The sequence below is a fragment of the Lolium rigidum genome, chromosome 4, assembly GCF_022539505.1.
Source record: "Lolium rigidum isolate FL_2022 chromosome 4, APGP_CSIRO_Lrig_0.1, whole genome shotgun sequence".
NCBI lineage: Eukaryota > Viridiplantae > Streptophyta > Magnoliopsida > Poales > Poaceae > Lolium > Lolium rigidum.
In genome coordinates this window covers 126,922,421-126,931,367 of record NC_061511.1, presented here as the reverse complement: position 1 = coordinate 126,931,367, position 8,947 = coordinate 126,922,421, and positions in this window count along the sequence as shown.

Genomic DNA, 8,947 nt, shown 5'->3' with positions numbered 1-8,947 from the left:
CACAGTTGACACAAGTGTTTGCTTCTAAGATGGAAGGAAGTAGGTAAACTGGCTCAACATAAAGTAAAAGAAAGGCCCTTCGCAGAGGGAAGCAGGGCTTAAATCTTATGCTAGAGCTTTTTAAATTTTGAAATCATATAGAGAGCATAAAAGTAAAGTTTTGAGAGGTGTTTGTTATTGTCAACGAATGGTAGTGGGCACTCTAACCCCCTCATCAAACAGACTTTCAAAGAGCGGCTCCCATGAAGGACGTTATCTCTACCAGCAAGGTAGATCATCCCTCTTCTCTTTTGTTTACACATGTACTTTAGTTTTATTTATGGATGACACTCCTCCCAACCTTTTGCTTACACAAGCCATGGCTAACCGAATCCTCGGGTGCCTTCCAACATTCACATACCATGAAGGAGTGTCTATTTGCAAAATTAAGTTGCTTACTGATGAATCGGAGCAAAACATGTGAAGAGAATTATTAATGAAAGTTAATTAATTGGGGCTGGGAACCCCGCTGCCGACTCTTTTTGCAAAATTATTGGATAAGCGGATGTGCCACTAGTCCATTGGTGAAAGTTGCCCAACAAGATTGAAAGATAAAACACCACATACTTCCTCATGAGCTATAAAACATTGACACAAATAAGGAGTAATAAAGTTTTGAATTGTTTAAAGGTAGCACATGAAGTATTTACTTGGAATGGCAGAGAAATACCACATAGTAGGTAGGTATGATGGACACACATGGCATAGGTTTTGGCTCAAGGTTTTGGATGCACGAGAAGCATTCCCTCTCAGTACAGGGCTTTGGCTAGCAAGGTTGTTTGAAGCAAACACAAGTATGAACCGGTACAGCAAAACTCACATAAGAACATATTGCAAGCATTATAAGACTCTACACTTGTCTTCCTTGTTGCTCAAACACTTTTACCGAGAAAATATCTAGACCTTAGAGAGACCAATCATGCAAACCAATTTCAACAAGCTCTACGGTAGTTCTCCACTAATAGGTTCAAACTACATGGTGCAAGAGCTTAATCATGATCTACTTGAGAGCTCAAAACAATTGCCAAGTATCAAATTATCCAAGACAATATGAGGCATTTTCTGTTTCCAACCAAATAACAATAAGTGCAATAGCTTCCAACTTTTGTCATGAACCTTAAAAGTAAAACGAAGAACATCAGTGTTCATATGAAAAAGCGGAGCGTGTCTCTCTCCCACACAAGGATTGCTAGGATCCGATCTTATTCAAACAAAAACAAAAATAAAAACACACAGACGCTCCAAGTAAAGCACATAAGATGTGACCGAATAAAATTATAGTTTCAATAGAAGTGACTGATAAGTTGTTGATGAAGAAGGGGATGCCTTGGGCATCCCCAAGCTTAGACGCTTGAGTCTTCTTGAAATATGCAGGGATGAACCACGGGGGCATCTCCAAGCTTAGACTTTTCACTCTTCTTGATCATATATCATCCTCCTCTCTTGACCCTCGAAAACTTCCTTCACACCAAACTTCTCATAAACTTCATTAGAGGGGTTAGTACTCAAAAAAACTTTAATCCACTTTAGTCCTATAGTGACACATTGCAAGAACTCAATAAAACATTAGCTACAGCTCTCCACGTCTAGAAAGCCTCACTTAAAGTCCACAAGAGACAATGCAAAAAACAGAGACAAAATCTGTCAAAACAGAACAGCCAGTAAAGATGAATTTTTTAGAGGTACTTCCGTTGCTCAAATCAGAAAACTCAAAACTAATGAAAGTTGCGTACATATCTGAGGAACACACATGAAAATTGGCAGAATTTTTTGGGTTTCCTATAGAGAGACCTACTCAAATTCGTGACAGCTAAAAATCTGTTTCTGCGCAGAAATCCAAATCTAGTATCAACCTTCTATTAGAGACTTTACTTGGCACAACAATGCAGTAAAATAAAGATAAGGAGAGGTTGCTACACTAGTAACAACTTCCAAGACACAACAAAACAGTAGCAAAATAAAAACATGGGTTATCTCCCAAGAAGTGCTTTCTTTATAGCCATTAAGATGAGCTCAACAATTTTAATGATGCACTCGCAAGAAATAAGAGTTGAAGCAAAGGAGAGCATCAAAAAGCAAGTTCAAAACACATTTAAGTCTAACCCACTTTCTATGCATAGGAATCTTGTACACAAATAAATTCATGAAGAACAAAGTGACAAGCATAAGAAGATAAAACAAGAGCAACTTCAAAATTTTAAGCATATACAGAGGTGTTTTAGTACCATGCAAATTTCTACAACCATATTTTCCTCTCTCATAATAATTTTCAGTAGCTTCATGAGCAAACTCAACAATATAACTATCACATAAAGCATGCTTTTCATGATTTACAAACACATAATTTTTATCAAACTCAAAAATAGTGGGATTAAAACTTTCAAACCCATTTTTATCAATAATATAACAAGATGATTGATCAATCTCAATAGATATGGGACTCCTAGATAAAGTCAAGACCTCTCCAATCCCATTTTCATTAGTAGTACAATTAATATTATCAAGTAACATAGGACCATCATCTAAAGATTTATCATAAACATTTGTCAAGCAAAACTCTTTAGTACCATGCATTTCGACATCAGGCACAAACAAAGCATTACCATAAGATTTATCAAAATAGCATGGATTATCATGAATAACAGTAGCATAATTATTCTCACAAGTTTTACTCATAGGGAATATTTCAAGAGAATCCACAGGAACATAACATTCATCCTCCTTTGGTAAGCATGGAGGACAATCAAATAGTGTAAGAGATAAAGAGTTACTCTCATTAGAAGGTTGGCATGGGTAGCTAATCCATTCTTCCCCCTTTTGTTCATCACTCTCCTCTTCTTTTTCATCCAATGAGCTTTCAGGTTCATCAATTTCTTCTTCCACTGGTTCCTGCAAATTGTGAGTGCATTCTTGTGCATTAATAAGTCTCTCTTTATAATCAGTGATATAAGGATTATCGCTGTAGCTTTCTATGCAAAAATTAAGGATAGAAGAGACATAATCTTTAAGGTCCTTACAAACAGCACAAGTTTCATAATTTTTAGACATGAAGGATTCTATCTCAGAGGCTCCCATAAACAAAACAAATTGTTCTACTTCTTCGAACCCAAAATGAATATAGCTATTCCAATTATAGTTCTTAATTAAAACTTCCTCACTAAAGCCACATTGAAAATTCAGATGTTTAGTATCCTGTTTAGAGCAACAGTTTATAGCATGGCGTTTAAGCAAGATTTTAGCAATTGTATTCAATTTTTCTATCACAGCACTCATAACTTTTCCCGTTCTTGATTCTCTATAATTATTATATAATTCTATAAGCTCCAAATAGGTTGTGGGTTCTCCCATAACAACAGTTTTTAATTTTTAGGTTTTTCAAATTTTTATGGATTTTTGGGTATATGAGAAAAGTAAAACAAAACAAAAACAAACTAGGCAAAAGTAAACTAAGCAAAATAATACTAGACAGAAATAAACTAAGCACAAATAAACTAGACAAAAGTAAACTAGGCAAAACAAAATAAAATAAAACAAAGACAGAGAGAGAGGTAGAGTGTACTCCCCAGGTGAACTTATGAGTAGAGCTATGCCTCCCCGGCAACGGCGCCAGAAAATAGTCTTGATAACCCACAAGTATAGGGGATGCTCAACGGTCTTCGAGGGAAGTAAAACCTAAATTTATTGATTCGACACAAGGGGAGGTAAAGAATACTTATAAGCCTTAACAACTGAGTTGTCAATTCAGCTGCACCTGGAAAAGCACTAGTAACAGGGGTGGTGTGAAAGCAGCAGTGATATGAGAGCAATAATAACAGTAACACAGCAGCGATAGCATGATAACACAGAGGCAATGGCACCAGAAAATAGTTGATACTACTTCCAATGACATGTAGGAACGAGTATATGATGATGAGAGATGGACCGGGGTTCCCAGCTATCTACACTAGTGGTAACTCTCCAATAACAAGTGTCAAGTGTTGGGTGAACAAATTACAGTTGGGCAATTGATAGGATTGAAAGCATTAAGACAGAACATCAAGATTATTAATCATGTAGGCATGTTTTCCATATATAGTCATACGTGCTCGCAATGAGAAACTTGCATAACATCTTTTGTCCTACCAGTCGGTGGCAGCCGGGCCTCAAGGGAATCTATCGGTAATTAAGGTACTCCTTTTAATAGAGCACCGGAGCAAATCATTAACACTTGGTGAAAACATGTGATCCTCATATCTAAGCCTTCCCCTCCAGTTATCCCGATTCTTGTCACTCTGGGGTCTCGGGTTCCGGACATAGACATGTGCAAACAACTTGTAGATACAATCTAAGCAATAATTATAGAGCTTAAATCTAAGATCATGCCACTCGTGCACTAGTGACAAGCATAAACACAACAAGATTGCAGCAACAATAACTTCACAAACTTTATAGATAGACTAATCATATTGTAACAATCCATCGGATCCCAACAAACACAACACCGATTACATCAGATGAATCTCAATCATGTAAGGCAGCTCATGAGATCATTGTATTGAAGTACATGGGAGAGAGAGTACCAACTAGCTACAACTAGAACCCGTAGTCCATGGGGGAACTACTCACGGAGCATGATGGAGGCGGTGGCGTCGATGGAGATGGCTTCCGGAGGCACTTCCCCGTCCCGGCGGCGTGCCGGAACAGAGACTTCTATCCCCCGAAACGGAGTTTCGCGATGGCGGCGACGCCCCTGGAGTCTTTCTGGAGTTTTGTCAATTGGTGTAGGGTTTTTACGTCGCGATGGGTTATATAGGCGGAGAGGCGGAATCGGAGGAGCCAGGGGGCTCCCTCCCCATAGGCTGGCGCCCCCCTAGGCCGCGCCGCCCTGTGGTCTGGGGGCCCTGGGCCTCCTCTCCGACTCCCCTTCGGTGTTCTGGTCCGTCTCGATGACATAAGATGTTTGGCTTTTGTTTCGTCGAATTCCGAGAATATTGCCCGAACAACTTTTCTGGAAACAAAAACAACAGAAAACAGGAACTGACACTGTGGCATCTTGTTAATAGGTTAGTTCCGGAAAATGCATGAAATCATTATAAAGTGTGAGCAAAACATGTAGGTATTGTCATAAAACTAGCATGGAACATCAGAAATTATAGATACGTTGAAGACGTATCAACCAGATCTGGGGATTTCGAACTCAGAGCGGTAGTACCGCTTCCCAATAGCGGTAGTACCGCTTAGGCGAAAACTGGACATAACGGTTGGATTTGGAGGAGCCTATTTAAGGGCCCCTTCTTCCCCAACTCGTTTTTATCTCTTCTCTCTCTCTCTCTCTCCTCCATTGTTGCTGAGCTTAATCCTTGAGGATCTCCCCAACCATCCAACCAATCTTGCCCAAATTTTGAGGAGTGGTGGAGGAGATCCCGATCTATAGTTCTACCAAGAGAGATTTCACCAATACTTGCTATTCCTTAGTGGATCTTGGTGTTAGGGTTCCTATTGTGGGATATTGGAGGAAGTGCATCCATGGAGGCTAGCTTGGTGTTGTACTAGCTCCATGGGTTGTTGGGAGCCTCCTTGTGGTGTGGAGCTCACCCCAACCTTGTGAAGGAATCACCGCCTCGACCGGTGCCTTAGTGGAGAAGGGGGAGACCCTTTGTGGAGTTCTCTCGAGGAAGAAGGTGAGGCCTTCCTTCGTGGTGTGGCCGTCTAGCCTCTTGTGTGAGGCTAGCACCTCCTCAACGCAGACGTACTCCCTTTTGTGGGAGGAACTGCGGGAAACAAACCTCGCCTCGTCTCCACGCCCTCCGGTTGTCTCGCTTCTTACTCTTACTATCTTGTGTTGTTCCTTTGCTTGTTGCACTTGTTCTAGGATCATTGTAGGATCACCAACACCACTAAAACAATCACCTTTACCTTCCGCACTGCTAAAATTGAAAAAGCTTAAAACTTGACGTAGCAACCATGCACCCCCACTCTTGTTCGCTACAATCCATTCAGTAGGGCTATAAAAGCACACCTCAAGCCGGAGTAAACAAGCTCCACAACTTCACGGAGTTCATACTAAAGTAACCTCTAGAGTGCATAATAGACCGTTGCAATTTAGACCGAGTACTAACATAGCATACACACTATCAGCAATAACTATGAAAGGGGGAATAGATCACATCAATACTATCATAGTAATAGTTAACTTCATAATCTACAAGAGATTACAATCATAACCTACGCCAAGTACTACATGATGCACACACTGTCAACATTACATCATGGAGGAGGAATAGACTACTTTAATAACATCACTAGAGTAGCACATAGATTAATAGTGATACAAAGCTCATGATCACATAAAGATCACACCATGGGAGAGAGAGATGAACCACATAGCTACCGGTAGAGCCCTTAGCCTCGGGGGAGAACTACTCCCTCCTCATCATGGGAGACAACAACGACGATGAAGATGGCTGTGGTGTCGATGGAGATGACTCCGGGGGCGTGCCGGAACAGAGACTTCTGTCCCCCAAAACTTGTTTTCGCGATGGCGGCGGCTACGGAACTTTTCGTGGAGGAAGACCGATCGTCTTAGGGTTTTCGCTTCTGGAAGAATATATAGGCGGAAGGGCGGCCTCGGAGGAGTCCCGAGGGGCCCACCCCATATGGCGGCGCGGCCAGGGGTGGGGCCGCGCCCCCCTATGGTGTGGGAGCCCCTTGGCCCCCCCTCTGGCCCTTCTCTGGCTCTCTGGGTCCGTCTCGGCAAAATATTGACTTCTGTCTTCGTGGGGTCCAATTCCGAGAATATTTCCTGTGTAGGATTTCTGAAACCAAAAACAACAGAAAACAGGAACTGGCACTTCGGCATCTTGTTAATAGGTTAGTCCCGGAAAATGCATAAAAATGATATAAAGTATGAATAAAACATGTAGGTATTGTCATAAAACTAGCATGGAACATAAAAAATTATAGATACGTTGGAGACGTATCAGTTAGCACCCCTCATGACTAGTTGCTAGTGCTAAAACTAAAACTGACCACTCTAGATGGGAACATGTAAATCTTTTGACTTTGAAAACCTTGGAATGATGAGTCATTCTACTGAAAGATTTTGAAGGTGAAGGTGACTTGAATGACATGGTGAATTTGATAAAAACTGATGATTGGGTTCGGATGCGATACCATTCCAATTTTAGAGTACCCCCACAATACTTAATTATGGGTAAGGCTTTAGCTGGAAATTTATGTGTCTTAGTATGGATTCCCTCTGAACAAGCGTCATAGAGGTTATGCCGAGGCTGCCTCCGTTGAAAGTGAAATGATGTGAAAAGAGTTGAATGTCCTACCCAAGCCCTGTGCAGTTCCTAGGATGGCAGTTTGCTATCACTAGGAGGCCAAACTCATGGGGGAGGTACCTATACTAGGGTATGTAAGTGAAAGGTTAATGGTTGATGATCCGCATACTGAGTATGATTATTCAGGGCTATCCCTGACGGTTGTAATCAAATGTTGTGGCACAAGTGTGCAACCTCTGCAGAGTGTAAAACTATTCGAATAGCCGCGTCCGCGGTCATGGACAGTTGGAAAGACCATACTGTTCCGTCATCAGAACTTTTCAAAATGTGACTGGTGACTTGTGACTTGAGTTTGAAATGTGACTTTGACTTTGAATCATAACAGAGTTGTGGGAATGACACTAATGTTCCCACTTGAGTTAAGTTAGGCAAATGGAGAGTCTTTGATTACTAAATGCTTATGAAATAAAACTGACTTTATGCAAATGAACTTAGAGCTTAGAATCCTCTTACTAAAATTGTTAGTACTTACACTAGTATTAGTTTGCGAGTACTTTAAAGTACTCATGGCTGTGTCCCTGGCTATTCAAATGGCCAGACTATGAAGAGGAGCCCCACTACCAGAAAGATGGACAGCAGGACATCTACGATAACTAGGACTACTCCTGACGTCAAGCGTTGCCTGTGTAATAGATGGACTTCTACTACGTATTTCCGCTGTGTGTTTTGTAATTGATCATGAGATCAACTATTATTGTAAGACTGGATCATGTGATCCCTTGATATAAGATAATTATGATTTGTAATGAATGATGTTCTGTGATATCAATCTATTATGTCTCGCAAAAACAATATTCCTGGGATTGCGATGTAAAGCATGATAGGCATCTGGACTTAAAAATCCGGGTGTTGACACTTTGCATCCCCTCTTATTATTGTTGCTTCTTGGTATTTCTCTGTGTGAGGTTAATGCTAGCTTTACAACAAACCAAAATGGAATTCGTATGCATCTTCTATTGTGTTTTTGAGTTTGAACATTTTTATCAGTTCTTCGTGTAGAGAGGTTTCACCTCTAAATTCTTGGTAAAAGCTCCTTTGTTGGTTCTTAATATTTCCAACAATTTCTGTTGGGTTTCACTTGTCATTGTATTTCCAACAAAATTGGTTCATCTTAATCGAAGTTTGGGAAATATGTGTGAGGGGGCATAGTTCAACGGAGAAAAATAAATACAGTTTGGAAGCCTCCGAGAAAACCGGCGAGAAAGACGGTGGTGCCGGGCTCCTAGCTGAACTGTTCGGTGGAGTGTCGGGCTGTACGCTGGTGCCTTTTCCGAAATGTTGTAATGGGTTTCCTTTCGGTTGAGGAACGTAGCCCCCAGTTTGTTCGAAGCACGCCACGGCACACGCCCGACCTTCTGGAATATTTTGGCACAGGTGACGACACATGCTTGACCTGCTGGTTTTGGTCGGCCCAAGTCTTCCGAGCTGGTCATCGGGTTTCCGCGAGCGTTGTAAAAGCATCCCATAGTATGCACCATAGCATCATTTGGATCTTAAACATTGTCCTTATCCGACAATTATGCTACTTTCAGAGCCCAAGGTCCAGGGTCACTTAGATTCTCCGAATTGTGGTAATTCACAAT